Source organism: Rhinatrema bivittatum, chromosome 10, assembly GCF_901001135.1.
Source record: "Rhinatrema bivittatum chromosome 10, aRhiBiv1.1, whole genome shotgun sequence".
Taxonomy (NCBI): domain Eukaryota; kingdom Metazoa; phylum Chordata; class Amphibia; order Gymnophiona; family Rhinatrematidae; genus Rhinatrema; species Rhinatrema bivittatum.
Window position 1 is genome coordinate 45344739 of NC_042624.1, and position 22050 is coordinate 45366788.

The following is a 22050-nucleotide window of genomic DNA, read 5'->3' on the forward strand; positions in this document are numbered from 1 at the left end:
TGAAAAATAGTTATTGTGGTGTTAATCTAATAATAAAAAATAAGCATTTACATATCCGAAAGATCTGGGATATGTGTATGCAAATTGACAGTACTGTATGTAGACAAATTATCTAGATTGTCTCCATTTTTAACCCTCTCTGCCATTTCTGTCTAGCCCAGCCATCACAACAACAGTCCTTGATTAGAGGATATACACTGCATCTCCTTCTGGAACTTGGTAAGCATGCATTCTGAGTTTGGCAACTAAACGTCAATGTTGTATAATAGCTGGAGCTCTCTATTACTCCTCCCCTTTCAAGGGCTATAAGCTCTGCCTTTGCAGCATGACCAGCCCTAGCCAACACAAAGATCTTGGGCAGGGATTTGATCTCTCGCAGGGCAGCACATGGTACTAGGGATGTGAATCGTTTTTCAACGATTAAAATTATCGTCCGATAATGTTAATATCGTCTTAAATCGTTATAGAACACGATACAATAGAAATTCTAACGATTTATCGTTAAAAATCGTTAAATCGTGTTAGTGCGCACTAACTCCCCGTTAGTGCGCACTAACTCGATTTAGTGCGCACTAACTGAAAATGATACAAATAAACACTTTCCAGGTCACTGAAGGTCAGTTAGGAATGAATATGTGTTCCTATTGGCTGGCTGCCCTCTTATCTATTGATGTTACCAAGGTTACCACTGAGGTGATGGTTGGGGGGATGGGAAATGGAACTGGAAACTAACGAACACCAACAGAAAATGAAACAAAGTGTTCACACTTCCCAGGTCAGTAAAGGTCACTTAGGAATGAATATGTATGTATGTATTCCTATTGGCTGGCTGTGCTCTTATCTATTGATGTTACCAAGGCTAACACTGAGGTAATGGTTGGGGGGATGTGAAATGGAAACAGTTGGAAGCTTGACAAAAAAGTAATGTAATGATCAGCACTCACGTGACTAGAACTTGTTTGTTTATTATTTTTGTTAGCAGGCACCTGAAATGCTAGTGCATGTTGAATTTGCCAATCACTGTGCATTTTAGAAAGGTGGTCCTGGCTGGAACTGTACACAGTTCAAATATATGTAATTGATTGTTGGTAAGTGTATTTTTTAAGTAGCCACACTGGCACAAGTATGTTTACTTTTCCTCCTACTTAACTCACTAGCTCAGCTTTGTAAGAAGGGCTTCTCTGCTTGTGTGTTGTTTTTGTTTGGTGTGAGAAGAGCAGAAACATCAGATCTTTATTCAATCTACTACAGTCATCTCTTACAGTGCCCTATCCCTATTAATACCAGGAGTGTTGTGATCTTCCTGCACACAGTGCCCTAACCCTGATACCAGTCTGAGACAGCTCCCTCCCTGCATTACTAGTGAGAGGCTGGCTTCACAGACTGGGGGGAGCTGCCTGACCCTCACTCCTCCCTTCCCCCATGTCCCAGCTAGTGAATGGTGTATGGGTGAGGGGGGGGGGGGGGGATGGTGAAGTCTGAGACAGCTCCCTCCCTGCATTACTAGTGAGAGGCTGGCTTCACAGACAGGGGGGAGCTGCTTGACCCTCACTCCTGACTTCCCCCATGTCCCAGCTAGTGAATGGTGTGTGGGTGAGGGGGGGGGGGGAGGATGGTGAAGTCTGAGACAGCTCCCTCCCTGCATTACTAGTGAGAGGCTCCCTTCACAGACAGGGGGGAGCTGCCTGACCCTCACTCCTGACTTCCCCCAAGTCCCAGCTAGTGAATGGTGTGTGGGTGAGGGGGGGGGGGGAGGATGGTGAAGTCTGAGACAGCTCCCTCCCTGCATTACTAGTGAGAGGCTGGCTTCATAGACAGGGGGGAGCTGCCTGACCCTCACTCCTGACTTCCCCCATGTCCCAGCTAGTGAATGGTGTGTGGGTGAGGGGGGGGGGGGGGAGGATGGTGAAGTCTGAGACAGCTCCCTCCCTGCATTACTAGTGAGAGGCTCCCTTCACAGACTGGGGGGAGCTGCCTGACCCTCACTCCTGACTTCCCCCATGTCCCAGCTAGTGAATGGTGTGTGGGTGAGGGGGGGGGGGGAGGATGGTGAAGTCTGAGACAGCTCCCTCCCTGCATTACTAGTGAGAGGCTCCCTTCACAGACAGGGGGGAGCTGCCTGACCCTCACTCCTGACTTCCCCCATGTCCCAGCTAGTGAATGGTGTGTGGGTGAGGGGGGGGGGGGGGGAGGATGGTGAAGTCTGAGACAGCTCCCTCCCTGCATTACTAGTGAGAGGCTGGCTTCATAGACAGGGGGGAGCTGCCTGACCCTCACTCCTGACTTCCCCCATGTCCCAGCTAGTGAATGGTGTGTGGGTGAGGGGGGGGGGGAGGATGGTGAAGTCTGAGACAGCTCCCTCCCTGCATTACTAGTGAGAGGCTGGCTTCACAGACAGGGGGGAGCTGCCTGACCCTCACTCCTGACTTCCCCCATGTCCCAGCTAGTGAATGGTGTGTGGGTGAGGGGGGGGGGGAGGAGGATGGTGAAGTCTGAGACAGCTCCCTCCCTGCATTACTAGTGAGAGGCTGGCTTCACAGACAGGGGGGAGCTGCCTGACCCTCACTCCTGACTTCCCCCATGTCCCAGCTAGTGAATGGTATGTGGGTGGGGGGGGGGGGGAGGAGGATGGTGAAGTCTGAGACAGCTCCCTCCCTGAATTACTAGTGAGAGGCTGGCTTCACAGACAGGGGGGAGCTGCCTGACCCTCACTCCTGACTTCCCCCATGTCCCAGCTAGTGAATGGTGTGTGGGTGAGGGGGGGGGGAGGATGGTGAAGTCTGAGACAGCTCCCTCCCTGCATTACTAGTGAGAGGCTGGCTTCACAGACAGGGGGGAGCTGCCTGACCCTCACTCCTGACTTCCCCCATGTCCCAGCTAGTGAATGGTGTGTGGGTGAGGGGGGGGGGGGGAGGAGGATGGTGAAGTCTGAGACAGCTCCCTCCCTGCATTACTAGTGAGAGGCTGGCTTCACAGAGAGGGGGGAGCTGCCTGACCCTCACTCCTGACTTCCCCCATGTCCCAGCTAGTGAATGGTGTGTGGGTGAGGGGGGGTGGGGGAGGATGGTGAAGTCTGAGACAGCTCCCTCCCTGCATTACTAGTGAGAGGCTGGCTTCATAGACAGGGGGGAGCTGCCTGACCCTCACTCCTGACTTCCCCCATGTCCCAGCTAGTGAATGGTGTGTGGGTGAGGGGGGGGGGGGGGGGAGGATGGTGAAGTCTGAGACAGCTCCCTCCCTGCATTACTAGTGAGAGGCTGGCTTCACAGACAGGGGGGAGCTGCCTGACCCTCACTCCTGACTTCCCCCATGTCGCAGCTAGTGAATGGTGTGTGGGTGAGGGGGGGGGGGAGGAGGATGGTGAAGTCTGAGACAGCTCCCTCCCTGCATTACTAGTGAGAGGCTGGCTTCACAGACAGGGGGGAGCTGCCTGACCCTCACTCCTGACTTCCCCCATGTCCCAGCTAGTGAATGGTGTGTGGGTGAGGGGGGGGGGGGGGGGAGGATGGTGAAGTCTGAGACAGCTCCCTCCCTGCATTACTAGTGAGAGGCTGGCTTCATAGACAGGGGGGAGCTGCCTGACCCTCACTCCTGACTTCCCCCATGTCCCAGCTAGTGAATGGTGTGTGGGTGAGGGGGGGGGGAGGATGGTGAAGTCTGAGACAGCTCCCTCCCTGCATTACTAGTGAGAGGCTGGCTTCACAGACAGGGGGCAGCTGCCTGACCCTCACTCCTGACTTCCCCCATGTCCTAGCTAGTGAATGGTGTGTGGGTGAGGGGGGGGGGGGGAGGATGGTGAAGTCTGAGACAGCTCCCTCCCTGCATTACTAGTGAGAGGCTGGCTTCACAGACAGGGGGGAGCTGCCTGACCCTCACTCCTGACTTCCCCCATGTCCCAGCTAGTGAATGGTGTGTGGGTGAGGGGGGGGGGGGGAGGAGGATGGTGAAGTCTGAGACAGCTCCCTCCCTGCATTACTAGTGAGAGGCTGGCTTCACAGAAAGGGGGGAGCTGCCTAACCCTCACTCCTGACTTCCCCCATGTCCCAGCTAGTGAATGGTGTGTGGGTGAGGGGGGGGGGGAGGATGGTGAAGTCTGAGACAGCTCCCTCCCTGCATTACTAGTGAGAGGTTGGCTTCACAGACAGGGGGGAGCTGCCTGACCCTCACTCAAGCAGAGAAGCCCTTCTTACAAAGCTGAGCTAGTGAGTTAAGTAGGAGGAAAAGTAAACATACTTGTGCCAGTGTGGCTACTTAAAAAATACACTTACCAACAATCAATTACATATATTTGAACTGTGTACAGTTCCAGCCAGGACCACCTTTCTAAAATGCACAGTGGTTGGCAAATTCAACATGCACGTGTCTGCTAACAAAAATAACAAACAAAGAAGTTCTAGTCACGTGAGTGCTGATCATCACATGTCAAGCTTCCAACTGTTTCCATTTCACATCCCCCCAACCATTACCTCAGTGGTAACCTTGGTAACATCAATAGATAAGAGCACAGCCAGCCAATAGGAATACATATTCATTCCTAAGTGACCTTTACTGACCTGGGAAGTGTGAACACTTTGTTTCATTTTCTGTTGGTGTTCATGAGTTTCCAGTTCCATTTCCCATCCCCCCAACCATCACCTCAGTGGTAACCTTGGTAACATCAATAGATAAGAGGGCTGCCAGCCAATAGGAACACATATTCATTCCTAACTGACCTTCAGTGACCTGGAAAGTGTCTATTTGTATCATTTTGAGTTAGTGCGCACTAACTCGAGTTAGTGCGCACTAACGGGGAGTTAGTGCGCACTAACTCGAGTTAGTTCGCACTAATCGGAAAAAACGATTTTTAACGATTTTTCAACGAAATAATCGTGCCAAACACAATTTTCTTCTCCTGCCACACGATTTCTATCGTTAAGACGATATGGAAAACGATTCACATCTCTACATGGTACATAAGAACATAAGAAATTGCCATGCTGGGACAGACCAAGGGTCCATCAAGCCCAGCATCCTGTTTCCAACAGAGGCCAAAAACCAGGTTACAAGAACCTGGCAATTACCCAAACACTAAGAAGAACCCATGCTACTAATGCAATTAATAGCAGTGGCTATTCCCTAAGGGGCGGATTTTAAGAGCCCTGCTCGCGTAAATCCGCCCGGATTTACGCGAGCAGGGCCCTGCACGCCGGTGCGCCTATGTTCAATAGGCCTACCGGCGCACGCAGAGCCCCGGGACTCGCGTAAGTCCCGGGGTTTTCCGAGGGGGGGCGTGTCGGGGGCGTGTCGGGGGCGGGGACAAGCGGTGCGCCGTTTTCGGGGCGGGAAGTGGCGTTTCGGGGGCATTTCGGGGACGTGGTTTCGGCCCGGGCCCGCCCCCGGGTTGCGTCTAGGCGCGCCAGCGGCCCGCTGGCGCGCAGGGATTTACTTTTCCCTCTGGGAGGCGTAAATCCCCCAACAAAGGTAGGGGGGGTTTAGACAGGGCCGGGGGGGTGGGTTAGGTAGAGGAAGGGAGGGGAAGGTGAGGGGAGGGCGTTAGCGAATTCCCTCTGAGGCCGCTCCGATTTTGGAGCGGCCTTGGAGGGAACGGCGGCAGGCTGTGTGGCTCGGCACGCGCCGGCTACACGGAATAGGCAGCCTTGCGTGCGCTGATCCAGGATTTTAGCGGATACGCGCGGCTACGTGCGCATCTACTAAAATCCCGTGTACTTTTGTTGGCGCCTGGAGCGCCAACAAAAGTACACGAACGCGCCGTTTTTGAAAATCTACCCCTAAGTATAATTGATTAATAGCCATTAATGGACTTCTCCTCCAAGAACTTATCCAAACCTTTTTTGAACCCAGCTACACTAACTGCACTAACTACCTTCTCTGGCAACAAATTCCAGAGCTTTATTGTGCGTTGAGTGAAAAATAATTTTCTCCGATTAGTCTTAAATGTGTTACTTGCTAACTTCATGGAATGCCCCCTAGTCCTTCTATTATTCGAAAGTGTAAATAACCGAGTCACATCTACTCGTTCAAGACCTCTCATGATCTTAAAGACCTCTATCATATCCCCCCTCAGCTGTCTCTTCTCCAAGCTGAACTGCCCTAACCTCTTCAGCCTTTCCTCATAGGGGAGCTGTTCCATCCCCTTTATCATTTTGGTTGCCCTTCTCTGTACCTTCTCCATCGCAACTATATATATACTGTATTGGAGCCATCAGGCTCGACCCCAGAGATGCCAATATGTAAAATTTCTGGAGAGATCTTAGGAAAGTATTTATTTCAAACTAAAATACATTGTTTTTTAAGCAGCGATATATGTGGGACTAAGTAAAAAAAAATAAATGGTGCTTTGGTATCTCCCTGTTAAAAAGTATCTGTGCCATTGCTGGTCAAGGGAAGACATTTATTTATTTTGGCACATTTAGGTCACATCAGTTTAAACAAGTGCTCCTGGTGAGTTACAATTACAATAATACAAATTTTAAAAAAGATAACATCAGTAGAACAATAAAATCAAAACACAAATAAAAAACATATAATAATCAAACTCTAAACCAAACTTCAACAAAACATATCAAATAAAAACTCAGTTTGACCACCAGCCTTCAGAGTGATTAAATAATCATTACCATAACTTGCTCCCATAGGGCAAATATTACTGTCTATAATATCTCCCAGAGATCCAAATACTGGAGTTAGCTGGATAAGTTATTCAACTAACTAGTCCCTGCTCTGGAATACCCCCAGAATGCCCTTTAATTGTTTGGCTTTTAGATGGATAATGATTAATCTAGCTAAAAGTTAGCCAGATAACTACCTGGGATATCCAAAACAGACCATTTAGCTGGATAACTTGTGAGTTATCCGGCTAAATGGCTTTGAATATTGACCTTTAAATGATCTAAGCTTGGCAACTATTTTTTTAAGTCCTTTAGTAACATCTCCAGTTTTTGCCTTAAATCTGATTACAAAATGATCACACCAAGGAAGGGGAGAAATAGATCTCAGTTAATTACCTGCTTTACAATCCTCTGATTAAATATTTGGGTCAAGAATGCTTGCTTGGTGCATTGGAATATTTATTACTTGAAAGTAACCTAAAGCAGTCATGGTGTCCAACTTGGGGTGAATCAGCCGAGTCAAAATGATAACTAAAATCCCCCAAGATCACCGAATAAGGAAGCATCAGACTAGCTTCCCCAATAAGGTCTCATAAATTTGACTAACATTATGGAGCTTGGAATATTAAAATAATCCCTGCCAATTTCAATAGCAAACACTCACATCCTACCCTTTGCTAGAGAGGTACAATAGACACCAAGACAGAGTCTAAATAAATGATTCCAAATCTTCTCCCCAGCTTGTCAACTTGAGTTTGATGATATACTAAATAGCCTGGAGGTGTTAGGATTGAATCTCACTATCCAAGCACTGCAGCCAGGTCTCAGTTACACAGAGAACATCAGCTTCAGCATCTTCCAATAGATCAGGGGTTCTCAACCTTTTTTTTTTTTGGGGGGGGGGGGGGGGTAATGGACCCCTATTCAACCTCCAAAACTTTTGCAGACTCCCACATGCATTTCTTTAATTTAAATACCTTATGGAAAACACATTAATGTAATAACAATAATATGCCCTCCTGAATCATTGATCATGTATAAATAAGGAAAAGTTTCCAATATAAACTGTACTCTTCATCCTGCCCTCTGTTTATGGCCCCTTCCTAAGTGCTTTCCTCCTGCACTACTTCTTCCCTCCTGCCCTTCTCCCATGGCCCCTTTCGGAGTGCTGCACCCTCTATGGTCCCTTACACCCCCCATGGCTCCTTTCTGAGTGCGTTGCCTCCTGTACTCTTCCCCTTGTGGCCCGTTTCCTGGTCATCTCCCTCTTTCCCTCTTGTCATGGTCCCATCCCAAGTGTATTTATTTATTTAGTTGGATTTATTACCCACCTTTTTGAATAAGAAATTCACCTAAGGCGGGGTACCTTAGGTTCAAATACAGTCTGAAGGAGACATTTTAAATCTGAAAAGAAGGAAACTTCAGCAAACTTGATATCCATCAACTGCAGGATTGAACTAAACTTGAAATAAGTCAACAAAAGGAATAAGAACACAACACTGTCAGTAAAATCAACACAGGACTAACTAGATAAGAATATAAACATCTCAGCATAGTAGGTTGTAGCAGCATTTTCATATACTGTATTTTCTGGTGTATAAGCCGCATTTTATTTTCCAAATTTTTTTGGTGCGACTTATACACTGGTGCGACTTATCTGCTGCTTTTGTTCTCTCTCGCTCTTTTTCGTTCTTGCTCACTCTCTCTCGCTCACTCCCCTACCATTAGCGTGCTGGTGGCCCCTCCATACCGCCAGCTGAACGCCACTCAGCAGACTCACTTCCGGCACTGACCTACTACGAAAGATCCACCAGTGCAACATAGTCGTCATTAGCATATGCAGCCACTACCTCTTCATGGAGGACAAACAGGTGTGTCTTATCTATCGGTGAGACTTATCTACAAACTTTTTCTGGCACATTGCTTTTTATGGGAGGTGTGTGACTAAAACATGGGTGCGACTTATAAACTGCAAAATATGGTAAATATAAACATCTCAAATATTAAGCTGCAGTAGCAAGTTTAAGGCATCCCATAAGGTGATAAGCAATTGATAGCACTCCCTCCTCCCTCTTAAGGCTTTTTCCAAGTACTTTCATTCCTTTGCTCTCCCTCTTGCATCCTTCTTCCTGTGACCTCTTCTCTGCATCTTTCTAAGAGTTGACCCCACTATACCACTTTCCCTCCTTCCTTCCAGTCCCAGCATGGCCATAATACTCCCTTGGTGCAACTTTTATCCCTCACTATCAGGTCAACAGGACAGCCAAAGCACATATAGGAAATGGCCAGAAATGCTCCCTGCTTGCTGCAGTTTCTAGTCATGTGGAGCAGCAGCTGTTGAAGGCGCTGGTGGCAGCACGCTTCCCTGCCTCCTCTTGGAGCAGCATCAATGGCAGTCAGCCGCACGCTTCCCTGCCTCCTCTTGGAGCAGCATCAATGGCAGTCAGCCCCACGCTTCCCTGCCTCCTCTTGGAGCAGCATCAATGGCAGCCAGCCCCACGCTTTCCTGCCTCCTCTTGGAGCAGCATCAATGGCAGCTAGCCCCACGCTTCCCCGCCTCCTCTTAGAGAGCATCAATGGTAGTCAGCCCCACGCTTCCCCGCCTCCTCTTAGAGAGCATCAATGGCAGTCAGCCGCACGCTTCCCTGCCTCCTCTTAGAGAGCATCAATGGCAGTCAGCCGCACGCTTCCCCGTCTCCTCTTGGAGAGCATCAATGGCAGTCAGCCCCACGCTTCCCCGCCTCCTCTTGGAGAGCATCAATGGCAGTCAGCCCCACGCTTCCCCGCCTCCTCTTGGAGCAGCATCAATGGCAGCCAGCCCCACGCTTCCCCGCCTCCTCTTAGAGAGCATCAATGGCAGCCAGCCCCACGCTTCCCTGCCTCCTCTTGGAGCAGCATCAATGGCAGTCAGCCCCACGCTTCCCCGCCTCCTCTTAGAGAGCATCAATGGCAGTCAGCCGCACGCTTCCCTGCCTCCTCTTAGAGAGCATCAATGGCAGTCAGCCGCACGCTTCCCCGTCTCCTCTTGGAGAACATCAATGGCAGTCAGCCCCACGCTTCCCCGCCTCCTCTTAGAGAGCATCAATGGCAGTCAGCCGCACGCTTCCCTGTCTCCTCTTGGAGAGCATCAATGGCAGTCAGCCCCACGCTTCCCCGCCTCCTCTTGGAGCAGCATCAATGGCAGTCAGCCCCACGCTTCCTCGCCTCCTCTTAGAGAGCATCAATGGCAGCCAGCCCCATGCTTCCCTGCCTCCTCTTGGAGCAGCATCAATGGCAGTCAGTCCCACGCTTCCCTGCCTCCTCTTAGAGAGCATCAATGGCAGCCAGCCCCACGCTTCCTTGCCTCCCTTCTGCCTCAGTTTGAGCTTCTTGAGGCTGCAATGTTCCTTTCCTTGGCATGGAATCAGGCAGTAGGATTAGACAGCAGAAGCCTTAAAGCAGAGCTCCTCAGAAGTGAGGTCAGCTTTCTCTATTTCTCAGCAGTTGCATCCCTTGTGGTGGACCCCCTGTGATGGTCTTATGGACCCCAGGTTGGGAACCACTGCAATAGATCATTTAAGATGGTCTTTCCCAACCCTCTCCTGGAGGCACTCCTATTTAGTTAGATTTTTAGGATTGCCACAATGAATATGCATGAGATAGATTTCCATATATTGGAGATCCAGGGAATGCATTTCTATCTCATGCCTCTAGAAGTGGGTTGGGAAACAGTGATTTAAGAGATGTCATTTCAAATTCTGTTTCTTTACTAACATTCTTTTCCTTAGCCAGATGCAAAGTCTGCGTTAGCATACAGTGAACCAATGCATTATAAGTTCCCTTTATGATAATGTTTCCTCTGCTTTAGAACGGTTACACTTGTAACCCGGGCACCTTTCCAGGTTACCATTATGCCCTGGGAATAGACCTGTTAATGCAGTTAGAGAAAGATAATTAGAGGCAGGGTCCATTCATTCTGCAGCCCACCCATTGTGGACTATAATGGATATCCATGGCAGGAGGTTTTATAGCAGAGGTCTGCAAAGGGATCTGGGGCAGTCTACGTTGGAAGTTAGAGAGGAAGGTTGGAGTTTTTCCTTAATTGCTTTTTGGGTCTACCTGGAGCCTTGGAAATCCTCCGAGACCCTTCCAGGCTAGGGCAGGGCAGGTCAGGGCTCCACTGCTGTTCTCTCCACATGAGGTGCAGAGTGGTTGCTTGGGAACTGATTTGGATTTTGGAAGTTTGATTAGTAGGAGCCTTGCTGAAGGCCTGGGTCTTTCCCAGGGACTGGGGAACCCTGAGTTGAAGATTCCCAGGTTTAGGGAAGGCCTACCCCAGAAGTGGTAGTGACCCATTGCAGAGGAAATCCGGAGTTATTTTCAAGACCTGGGAGGAAGTGATTTGCTGCCCCTTTTCCTACCCATCTTTAGACCTGCATTTCCATCCAGGACCCTCCCACTGGGATCCTCATCCAGAGAAAGGACAACAAACTGTGAGTAAATTAGAGCTAATGGGAGAACCTCCATCTGGAGTCTCCAAAATCCTGGGGAGATAGAGACATTTAAGCTCTGTGCCAAGACAGGTTTTTGTAGCCACCTGGGAGGGGTTCCCACCCACTAAAGGGGCCCGATCTTGAGGGGACCACTGCTCCACCTAATCCAGGAGAGTGGCCAGATTCCTGGCCTTACCTAAGACTCTTGCACAGATAGAAGACACAGGATTTGTAAAATAAAGGATAAGGAAGAGAAAAAGCCGTAGTTGTGGAGCTGGAAAGATCATATTTATTTGTGCCACTAAACCAAGCTGTTTACAGTAAAGAATTATTTTGGTCACTAACTCAGTTGTCCCTTTGTCTCCTATGGCACCAAACACTCAGAGATAATTCATCTAACACAAAATATTCAGCCTAGGAAGTTAGTCACCCCACACTGGGACCTGAGAGGACTCCTTTCTACCTCTAGTCAAAGAATCCACACCCAGTAAGTGAGAGAGATTGAAGAGCTAGTCAGGGTTCCTGCCCCAAAGAGTATAAATAACTTAATGGCCTCACCCGTGCTGGACCTCCACACCGGGGTGGGTTTACACACTAATATAAGCAGAATATAAAACTTTAAAAATGAATAAACAGGGTCATTGAGCCAGCCAACTTCCCTTCTTCCCTTTCCCCATTAATGAATTAATATGTCCAACATTTGTTGTATCTAAATCTGCACAAAATCAGATGAAACATATAAAAAGGAAAGAATTAGTAAAACCATATGCAAACTGAAAGAATAAGCAATAAAAGGAACTGTGCAGCCCCCAAAGAAAAACTATTCCCAATATAAAAAATATTTGATCCTTCATAAACATCTCTAATAACTAAGATTCAGCTAAATAACACATTTGAAAGAAGTAGAAAGATTAAGGTCAGGTTTTTCGGGTCCCTTGATTGCTTCCGAAGGGGCTCACCCCTTCAGCAAGCCACCTTCGGAAGGTCCCCTGGGGGCAACTGGCAGCATTTGAAGGAAGCTGGCATTGCTGATGTTGAAGGGGGCGTGGGGCTCCCCACTTCATACCGGGCTGAAACATTCAGAAGGCAAGGCTTAGGTCTAGGAGGCAATGCTTTTGTTGTCTGAAAGTGCCAGTGCTCGCAACGTCAAAAAGAACACCCCATTAAAAGGCTGACCCCCACTCACCATTGCCAAAGGATGGGGTTTGCCTGGGGTCAGCTGCAGCATCTGGAAGAAGCGCTGGCATTGTTGATGTCTACCCCTACATTTTAAAAGGTAGATTATTTTTCTTAGTACTGCATGTTCAAAGCTATTTATTGGAAAACATTGACATTTTAAGTGTTCTTTGTTACCATTACTCACTTGCACAGTGCTGTACAACAGAAGATTTCCCTAAAGGTGCAGGTGGAAAAGAAATGTTGTTTGTTTACGCATAAGCAAATGCCCTTTTGGAAATGTGTCCACGTTTTCTTGAGCTGTGGCCTATTTTTGCTGCTACATTTCTTTGGCAAAATAGTATTATGGAACTGATTGTTTAAGACTTATTTATTTATTTATGCATGTACTTATTTATTTACTAATTATATTTATGAATCACTAACCTCTTAAGAGTCTGGGCAATGAACAAAATTCAAAATGTAATATATAAATAAGTGAAAATAGACCCCCCCCCCCCCATAATACCATTATGAGCCCTTAGACAGTGGTGTGGTTGACACAACCTAGTAGGTGAACCCATTAGGCGCACCTCGACACCTGGCGGACAAGCCCTTGCTGGAACAGGGCAGGAGCTTCACCTATTCCAGCCCCATTCCCCGTGGGTTGAGCCTTTAGCTTTCAGGGGCTGGTAGGGCTTAGAAGAATATCCCTCAAGGAGTCAAAAAGAGTTTGGGTATAGACAGTGGTCAGGGCTGGCGGCAAGCAGAGAAAATCTGGGTTCAGTCCAAGAGTCAAGGCAGACAGTGAGAAGATGGAGTCTGGATCCAGGCCAAGGGTCAGAGAAGGCAATGAGTAGAGAGTGTTTAGGATCCAAGCAGGGTTCAAAACTGGGAAGTCAGGCCTAGAAAGACAGGATGAACAGAGACAAGACACCGAGTGACAAGACAGGACCAGCTAGGACAAGGCAATGAGAAACAAGGTATGGCAGGGAAAGGACAAGGTATGGAGGACAAGGCAAGGGCACAATCACACAAGGCAAACAGTGGGCACACAGGCAGGAGCAATGAACAACTGGAACAGCATGATGAAGAAGCAACTCGCAGGCAAGAGCACCTGTTGCTGAGGTAATGATCCAGGGCTCCAGCTGGTTTTAAATGACCCAGGAGACCTGACATCATCAGAAACTGACGAGTCCTGGTTCCTGCCACAAGGCCTTTAAGAGCTGTGCAGAGGTATATGTGCATGCCTTAGGAGTCAGCACGGCATGGCCAGAGGTAGATGCAATGGCAGCGTTCCTGCTAAGCTATGAGTTGGGCAGCGTTGGGGCTGGTCTGTGGCATCCAGGATGAGTGTGGCTGGTCATGGGACAGCCCCACGACTGGCCAAACATTACACAAACATAAACTAAAATACTTATGCAATTACATTATCCCTGCCTAATCTTCCTACTACTCACAGGATATCAAAATAAGAATAAGAAGATGCAGTACCAGACATTTCTAGGGATATTGTTACGAATCTGTTACGAAATGTGGACCCTGGGCCCAAGGTGGTGTTGGCGCTACCTGTGGGGGGAGACCCCCTCAGGTCCCCACCATCAGGAGGTGAGGCCAGATGGGAAGCAGAGGCCAGCTGGAGCTTCGCCACTACCAGCCCACGTTCCCCGCCCACGTTCCACGCAGGATGAGCCCTTGGCTACCGGGGCCAGCTGGTCTTAGGTGGGCCCCTGCATGGACAATTCCGAAGGCACGGCCAGGCAAGGCGGAGGGTCACGAGGGCCCAAAGGCCGAGGCAGACGGAAGGCATGGTCAGGTCCAGTCCGGGGTTCGGAGGCAGGTGGAAGAATACGTAGTCAGATCCAGTCCGGAGGTCAGAGGCAGGCAGCAGAAGACAAGGTCAAGAGGCAAGCCGGGTCAAGAGTCAAGGTCCATCCGAGGGAAGAGGAATCTGGAACAGGAGCTGAAGGACAGGAGCTGGAATGCAGGATCAGGAACGCAGGATCAGAAACGCCCAAGAGCACGCTAAAGAAGACAGCGAGGAGACCTGTTGCCAATCTGCCTGCTGGGAGCGCGAGGCCACCTTAAATAGGCTGGATTTGATGACGTCATCCAGAGGGGCCGGCAGCATTTTCCTGCCGCCGGCCCTCTAAATCCCGGGAGGAGACATGCACACGGGCGTAGGGGAGGCCTGTGCCGGGGCGGCAGTCGGCAGCACCCTGGCCACCAAAGATGCAGGAGAGGTTCCAGCGGTCCTGGGGAGAGGTTGCCTGCATTGGCAGCGGCTTCCCACCGCCGCCAGAGAGCCAGGGCCCACTGCTGATGCTGAAGGGCATCGGGAGGTGAGTGGGGCCGGCCGCAGAGCCCTGTAGCAGGCAAAAGTAACAGATATCTTTGTCTCTGGCTGTGTTAAATTCATCAGTATGCTATAGAATTGTTGGTATCTTCTTTGCCATTTTATGTGAGATGGAAGTAATATTATCAGTAGTCTAAAGCAATGTTTCCCAATCCTATCCTGGAGGCACACCTAATCAGTTGGGTTTTCAGGATTGCCACAATAAATATGCATAAGATAGATTTGCATGCATTGGATTTCAAATGTATTGAGATCTATCTTATGCATATTCATTGTGGTAACCCTGAAATTCTGACTGGCTTGGCATGCCTCCAAGACAAGGCTGGGAACTCTGGTCTAAAGAGCAGGAAAGGTGGGTTAGATAGGTAGGGCAGGAAAGCATGCAGAAGAACAGGCGGGTGATAAGGGAGACTGTGACAGAATGACACCTTTTCATCCTCTTTGTATGTGCAGGACCAGGCTAGAAGCCTGGTCCACTTTAATTCCATAGAAGGAGAATGCACTATGGGCAGGACCCTGTGGAGGCTGGAATAAGAGTGCAGACCCAGCTGTGTTCAGGAGGCCCCTATGTCTCCAGGACGAAGCCAGCTCCTGTAAAGTGCTTTGTCCAAACCAGAAGGGAGTGAAGGTATACTGACCTGAAGCATAGCAGTCTGCAGCCCTGTGTATGTAAGTGACACTACTAAGGTTGGAAGTCCATTGTTAAGTGTTATGTTCAGGTAATAAAGTTTTATCTGCATCAGAAAGGCTGGAGTCACGTCAGTGTGGATTTCTGTCTTCAGCCAGGGAAACTGCTTGGTCTCCCACAGAAACACTGAAGAGTTGAAGAAATGAAGACAAGAATCCTGAACAAAGAATTGAAGACAGACGCAGGAGCAACTCGCAACTCTTGGAAGTAAGTGACCTGTTGCTGAGGCAAGTTGCTGTTTGGGAGCTGCCCTTTTATAGGGCAGCAATGGTGACATCATTTTCAGGGGCCATAGGGCTTGTCCTGCCACATCATGACCAGTGGCCTCTGGCCCTCGCCGGGGAGCAGTGCTTTGCTGTGTGGGGTCCCAACGGGGCTTCCCCACACCAGGTGATAGCGTGGCTGGCCCGGAGCTGGAGGTAAGGATGGCAGTTTGCAGGGTTAGCCTGTGGACTGCGAAACACAACAAGAATTTAAAGTATTTAAAGTGTAGGTACAATGAAATTCCTCCATTTGAAAGATGTTAGACTGGGATTAACCTAGAAGGAGGTTATTGCCCACAAAAGAGGTACCGGGCATTAGAGATTAGCAATTATTTTTTAATTCCCCCTTTTGTAGTTTATTGTTTGTTGTAGGGGGTTTCACATCAGAGGCTTTGGTCTATTATAGTTTACACTAGGATTTGCCTCAAAATATGACTGACTCAGTAGCTTGGGACCAAACACTCTCTTTCTCAGAAGCATAGTTACAAGCACTATGAACTAGACCATCAATTTTTGAAGGAAAAGAAAGGGGTAAATAGGATCAATGGAATTCGGTAGTAGTCACCCATAAAAGATTGATCCACATTGAACTACATGCAGGCACATTTATAGAGTATTGCCACTAGAGATGTGAATCGTGTCCTCGATCGTCTTAACGATCGATTTCGGCTGGGAGGGGGAGGGAATCGTATTGTTGCCGTTTGGGTGTGTAAACTATCGTGAAAATCGTTAAAATCGTGAGCCGACACACTAAAACCCCCTAAAACCCACCCCCGACCCTTTAAATTAAATCCCCCACCCTCCCGAACCCCCCCCAAATGCTTTAAATAACCTGGGGATCCAGCGGTGGTCCAGAACGGTGGCGGTCCAGAACGCCCCCCTCAATTGAATCCTGTTGTCTTCAGCCGGCGCCATTTTGCAAAATGGCCGCCGCAAAATGGCGGCGGCCATAGACAAAAACGATTCTGACGCAGGAGGTCGTTCCGGACCCCCGCTGGACTTTTGGCAAGTCTTGTGGGGGTCAGGAGGCCCCCCCAAGCTGGCCAAAAGTTCTTGGGAGTCCAGCGGGGTTCAGGAAGCGATTTCTTGCCGCGAATCGTTTTCCGTACGGAAAATGGTGCCGGCAGGAGATCGACTGCAGGAGGTCGTTCAGCGGCGGTCCGGAACCCCCGCTGAACGACCTCCTGCAGTCGATCTCCTGCCGGCGCCATTTTCCGTACGGAAAACGATTCGCGGCAAGAAATCGCTTCCTGAACCCCGCTGGACTCCCAGGAACTTTTGGCCAGCTTGGGGGGGCCTCCTGACCCCCACAAGACTTGCCAAAAGTCCAGCGGGGGTCCGGAACGACCTCCTGCGTCGAATCATTTTTGTCTATGGCCGCCGCCATTTTGCGGCCGCCATTTTGCAAAATGGCGCCGGCTGAAGACAACAGGATTCAATTGAGGGGGCCGTTCCGGACCGCCGCCGTTCTGGACCACCGCTGGATCCCCAGGTTATTTAAAGCATTGGGGGGGGGGGGTTCGGAGAGGGTGGGGGATTTAATTTAAAGGGTCGGGGGTGGGTTTTAGGGGGTTTTAGTGTGCCGGTTTTCCTGCCCTCCCCCTTCCCCCGATTTACGATTTTTTAACGATAAATCGGGGGAATTGGTATTGTATCGTGGCCCTAACGATTTTTGATGATTTAAAATATATCGGACGATATTTTAAATCGTCAAAAAACGATTCACATCCCTAATTGCCACTCCCAAAGAATCCCAAGAGGGCATAGAATTCAGAAGGAACCCTGGTTATATAGTGAAGACTTCAAATTTGTTCAAAACTGGAATAAGATCCTCAACAAATATTCACTGGATCTCATGATCTTGATTATTGAAAAAACTCAAACAGTGGCGGTATAACTGAAAGAGGATTATAGATGCAGCCTTGAATGATCTACAGAAACAGAAGAAGGTGGTGTTACGATTGCTCTTGTAGCTGTGCCACAAGAGGCCTCTCACCTTTTCCTTGGAGGCTGCACCGAAGCTGGGGCCTTGCCTGGACAGTCTATCCCGATTTTGCTCCATGGCCTGGGAGGCTGCCGTTGCCATCTGGACCTACCTGAGGCTTGCTCTGCTTCCTCCTTGACTTTCTGGTTTGGGTAGTGGCTGTGTAGGGCGTGTTGCGTTGCAGTCTCAACCCAGTACTTGATCTTGCTCCTGAATACCTTTGCCTGCAGTACCTTGCTTCTGAACTTTCGTCCAAAGTCCTTGTATGAGTCTTCGTCTGCGCACTCAAGTGAGTCTTCGTCTGTACCTCCAAGTTCCTCGTCTACATCTAGAGTCTCTATGTTCCAGAGCCTTCATCTGCCCTCGTCTGTAATCCGGCCTGCTGCTTCTTGTCATTCCTTGTGGCAGGTCCGAAAGGGCTGGGAACGGTCGGAGGGCTGTTCAATAACCAATACCATGTGTTGGCTCCAGAAGCATGCAGGTCCGTCAGAGGGTCAGACCATCCATCTCCACCCATGCTGAGACACGCCTCGCCAACCCTCGGTGCTGCCTTGGAGTTCTCTGGGGTCGTGCCGAGGCCCAAGGGCACACAATCCCAAGATGGGATCGCTCTCCTAGCGCTCCCCTTCTGTAACAGGTGGATACCTATAAGAAATCCTTTGAAGTCCTCCAGATCCAAATGGACAAATTCAGAGAAGAGCTTAGACAGTTAAAATCGACTAAATTTCTTCGAGACGAAACAGATTATAAACGAGGTAATGTTTACGTTTGGTCATCAATAAATATCCAGAAACCAAAGAAGAAATGGGTGACATTTGCAGGGTCTTCTGATGATTCTTCAGGAGAAGATTTTCCTAAATACAATCATGAGATGGCAGACATAGACACAGAAGGGGCCACTTCAAGTAACCTGCAAGCACAGACCAACAATCGACATTTTTTAGATTTAGGATATCTTCCCAGAAGCACCAGGTGACAACTGGAATCTGCCATAATAGTTCATTGTCCTTATTCAAGGACGAGACAATCAAGGAATCGGTGATGAAGGAATCAGCAGTCATAAATCTATCTAGGAGATCTTTAACCTCAGCACAAGAGTCAAGAAGTTAAAACCTAGAAGGAGGTTATTACTCACAAAAGAGGAACCGGACATCAGAGATTGGCAATTAGTTTTTGATTCCCTGTTTTATTGTTTGTTGGTTTGGGAATAAGCCTGTTAATTTTTACTTAGTTCTGAACTCATGGGTGATACTATCCTGGAATGACACCACTGTCAAGAATGCTACAGGGGATGCTTTTTCTAAGAGAAATACCACTATACTGGAGTGATGCACTGATAATAGTAGTAGTAGTAGTAGTAGTAGTAGTAGTAGAAGTAATCATTTTGCTACTGGTTGTCTAATTGAGGATACTGTATCATTTTCTCTCATAGTGATGGAATATTGGCAGGAGATCTACCTTAAATCCTAGACCTACAAAATGGAAAATGGAATGCTTTTGTTTGATACCGCTTTGCATCAGAAGAAACACTATAAGACTTCCCTTATGCTTTCAGCATAATAATGAGGGTTCTGGTAAATGATTCATAGTCCTGGAAACTTGTGGGAATTATTCTAGAAAAGCAATTGGATCTTTGATCTGTCCAGTAGGAAATTACCATATCACTTGTATATAAATCAAGAAATTTATGCTGGAAAATAGGCCTAAAAAAGCCAGTTCGACTTATGAATGTATACTATACTTTTTCCGTGTATACTATAAAATGCTTGAGGTATGCATGTATGTTCGTGCTAACTGTGAAACAGAGCAGAGTTAGCCGCATACATTAAGTGACTAACTCCAATATAGCTACTTAACGTATGCGGCTAACTCTGGTTGTGCCGCTGACCTGTCCTAAAGTTAGCACATCGCATGAAGTTTTTTAATTTGGACATGGCTTTCCTTGAATTCTTATCTTCTTGATAAGAATTCAATTTTAAATCACTCATTTTAAACCTTGACTTATACACGGGTCAATGCATTTCAATGGATTTTAGTCTCAAAATTACCTATCAGCTTATATACATGAGATAGACTTATAGACGACATGTTGAAATATTTAAGTCTAGTACATTCTGAACTCACTGATCACTTGCAGACATTATTATCTAATCCAGTGATTCTCAACCAGTGTGCTGGGACACATTGGTGTGTCACCAAGGGTCGGAAGGTATGTCACCAAAGATTTGACATAGCAAGCAAGCCTATGGTTTCTATAACAGCCACATGTGCTTGCTGCTTGAGGAGAGTGCAGAGTAAGGAGCTGGTATTTACAATTCCTCACCACCGCTCCCTGTTGCTGCTTTTCCTTCAACCCTTACCACCAAACAATCCACAAAATAGGGGTAAATTAACCTACTTGACACTACCCAACCCACATCGAATTAATTGATTTTATTGTTTTATTTTTAACTTTTTTTTGTGTAATAAATTAATATACCGCACACCAGTAATCACCATGTCATTAAAATTATAAACTCACTTCTCACAATAGAAAAAAAGTTTTTAGAGAGGAGAGTGATGTTTCATAAAATACGTTCAAGATACCATCCAGGTTATCTTTGATGTTTTTAAATCATGAACACCACCTTCTACCCAGTTATATAATTTATTCATTTCAATTTTTGTTTCTAAGAAGATTGTTTATCACTTGTAAAATATTGTGAAAAGTTCACCATAAATATGAATGAAACCTGTCCACCAACTCATTGTAAACGAGCCATACTTAGCTTCAAACTGAGATGCTCAGAAATCGAATCAGTATGAGCATGTTTTACCCAACAAGGCCAAGTTTTGAATCTCTTCTTCGTCAGGGGAACCGCATAACCACTGCTCTTCTCAGCTCTTTTGTGTTGTTAATTCATCTCTTTTTCTCAGTATTAAAAAATGCTCGCAGTGCGCTGCCTCTATTCAAAAAAATGGCGGACCTGCAGTCTCGTTCACAGCGTCCTCATTTAAAGGGACTCCATCATATGACACCTCACTGCCGAAAATGCCTTCAACCCTGGCAATCATTGCCACCACCAATCCAAGCCAGAAATGTTGCAGGTATGCTGTATCCTGCCCCACCATCCTGCTGCACCTCCCACTCCCCCTCTCGCTTCTTTGAGTTTCAGCTTTTCTCTGTATGCTTGTTTATACTTTATGGTCTTTTATTCTGTGTTAGATAAGAGTCAGTTTGCATTCTGTATGTTTGACAGAGGTGAGGAATTCTGCTAACTAGGATGTAGATTCTGTGTAGGAATCTAGAGCAGTCTGGCTTTCATTGTTTTTCCAATAGTAAGTGAACTGTGATCTATATTTGCAGTCTTGCATTTTCATAGGTAAGGTTGTTGCTGTTGAAGTCCTGGGTGCTAGTACTCTTATGGTATGGCTTGTATGCTATATAATTTCTACATGTCTTTTTAGCAGGTTGTCATGTTATTTCACAAAGTGGCTGGCAGGGAATGGATTTTGAAGTACTGTTACTGAGGGGATATCAGAATTTGAATATATTTTTTTGAATGGTGAGTTGAAAGGGGAAATTTCCTAACTCTGCTTTATATAAACTCCAGAATAGGTCAGAACTTTCTGAAGTTGACAATGAAATGCATGAGAGTTTGCCTATATCGAAAAACTGTGTGCTGCATATACATATCAGTCCCAGATTTCTCACTGATGCAGTAAGCAAAGATTAACATTTTTGTGAAAAAATAACATTTAATAATGATATTTTATAATCAGTTATTGAAATTAAAGAATATTATCTTTCTCCTGCATCATTTTCAACAGTAAAATATCTAGGATTTGTTTTTTTTAGTATTGTTGTTAAATGTACTGTGCAATGTGTCACGCACATGAGCATCATCTGTCAGCATACCTGGGTACTCTCCGGATTTGGCCCGGAGACTCCAGAATTCTAAAAGAATTACCAGGTCTCCGGGCCAATACCGAAAATCTCCGGGTGCTGCAGCAAAACCAATCTGCTTGGACCCGGAAAGAAGAAAGGAACACCATTGGTCTTGCGCGGCTGAAAAAGGAGGAACTCAACAGTGATTTCTACCATCTCCGGACCTTTTTAACTCTTAACTGTGCTTCCTTGTGATACCACCTGCTCCTGCACAGTCTGTTTTCTGTATCCAGCCACTTGCCCACCCCATCCTGTTTGGCTTGGCCAATCATCATTGCGATTTCCTGCCCGTGCATCAAACGAGGAGTAAGAAACAGGCAGCGTCCACTTCCACAGCACAGGAGGAGAAGGAAGAAGCTGCTGCTGCTCCAGGAGCCCAAGTTAGAGTCTGCTGTTGCTAGTGCGTTTTGAAAGGGGGGGAGAGAGAATGAATGAGCGTGTCTATGAAAGTGAGTGAGTGTGTATTTGTGTAGGAAGAAGAGATCTGAGAGTGTATGTAGGTGAGTAGGAGAGAGCTGAGTGCAAGTGAGCATGGGTGTGAAAGTGAGTGGGCATTTGTGTATGGAAGAGGGAGAGACGTGAGTGTGTATGTGCTG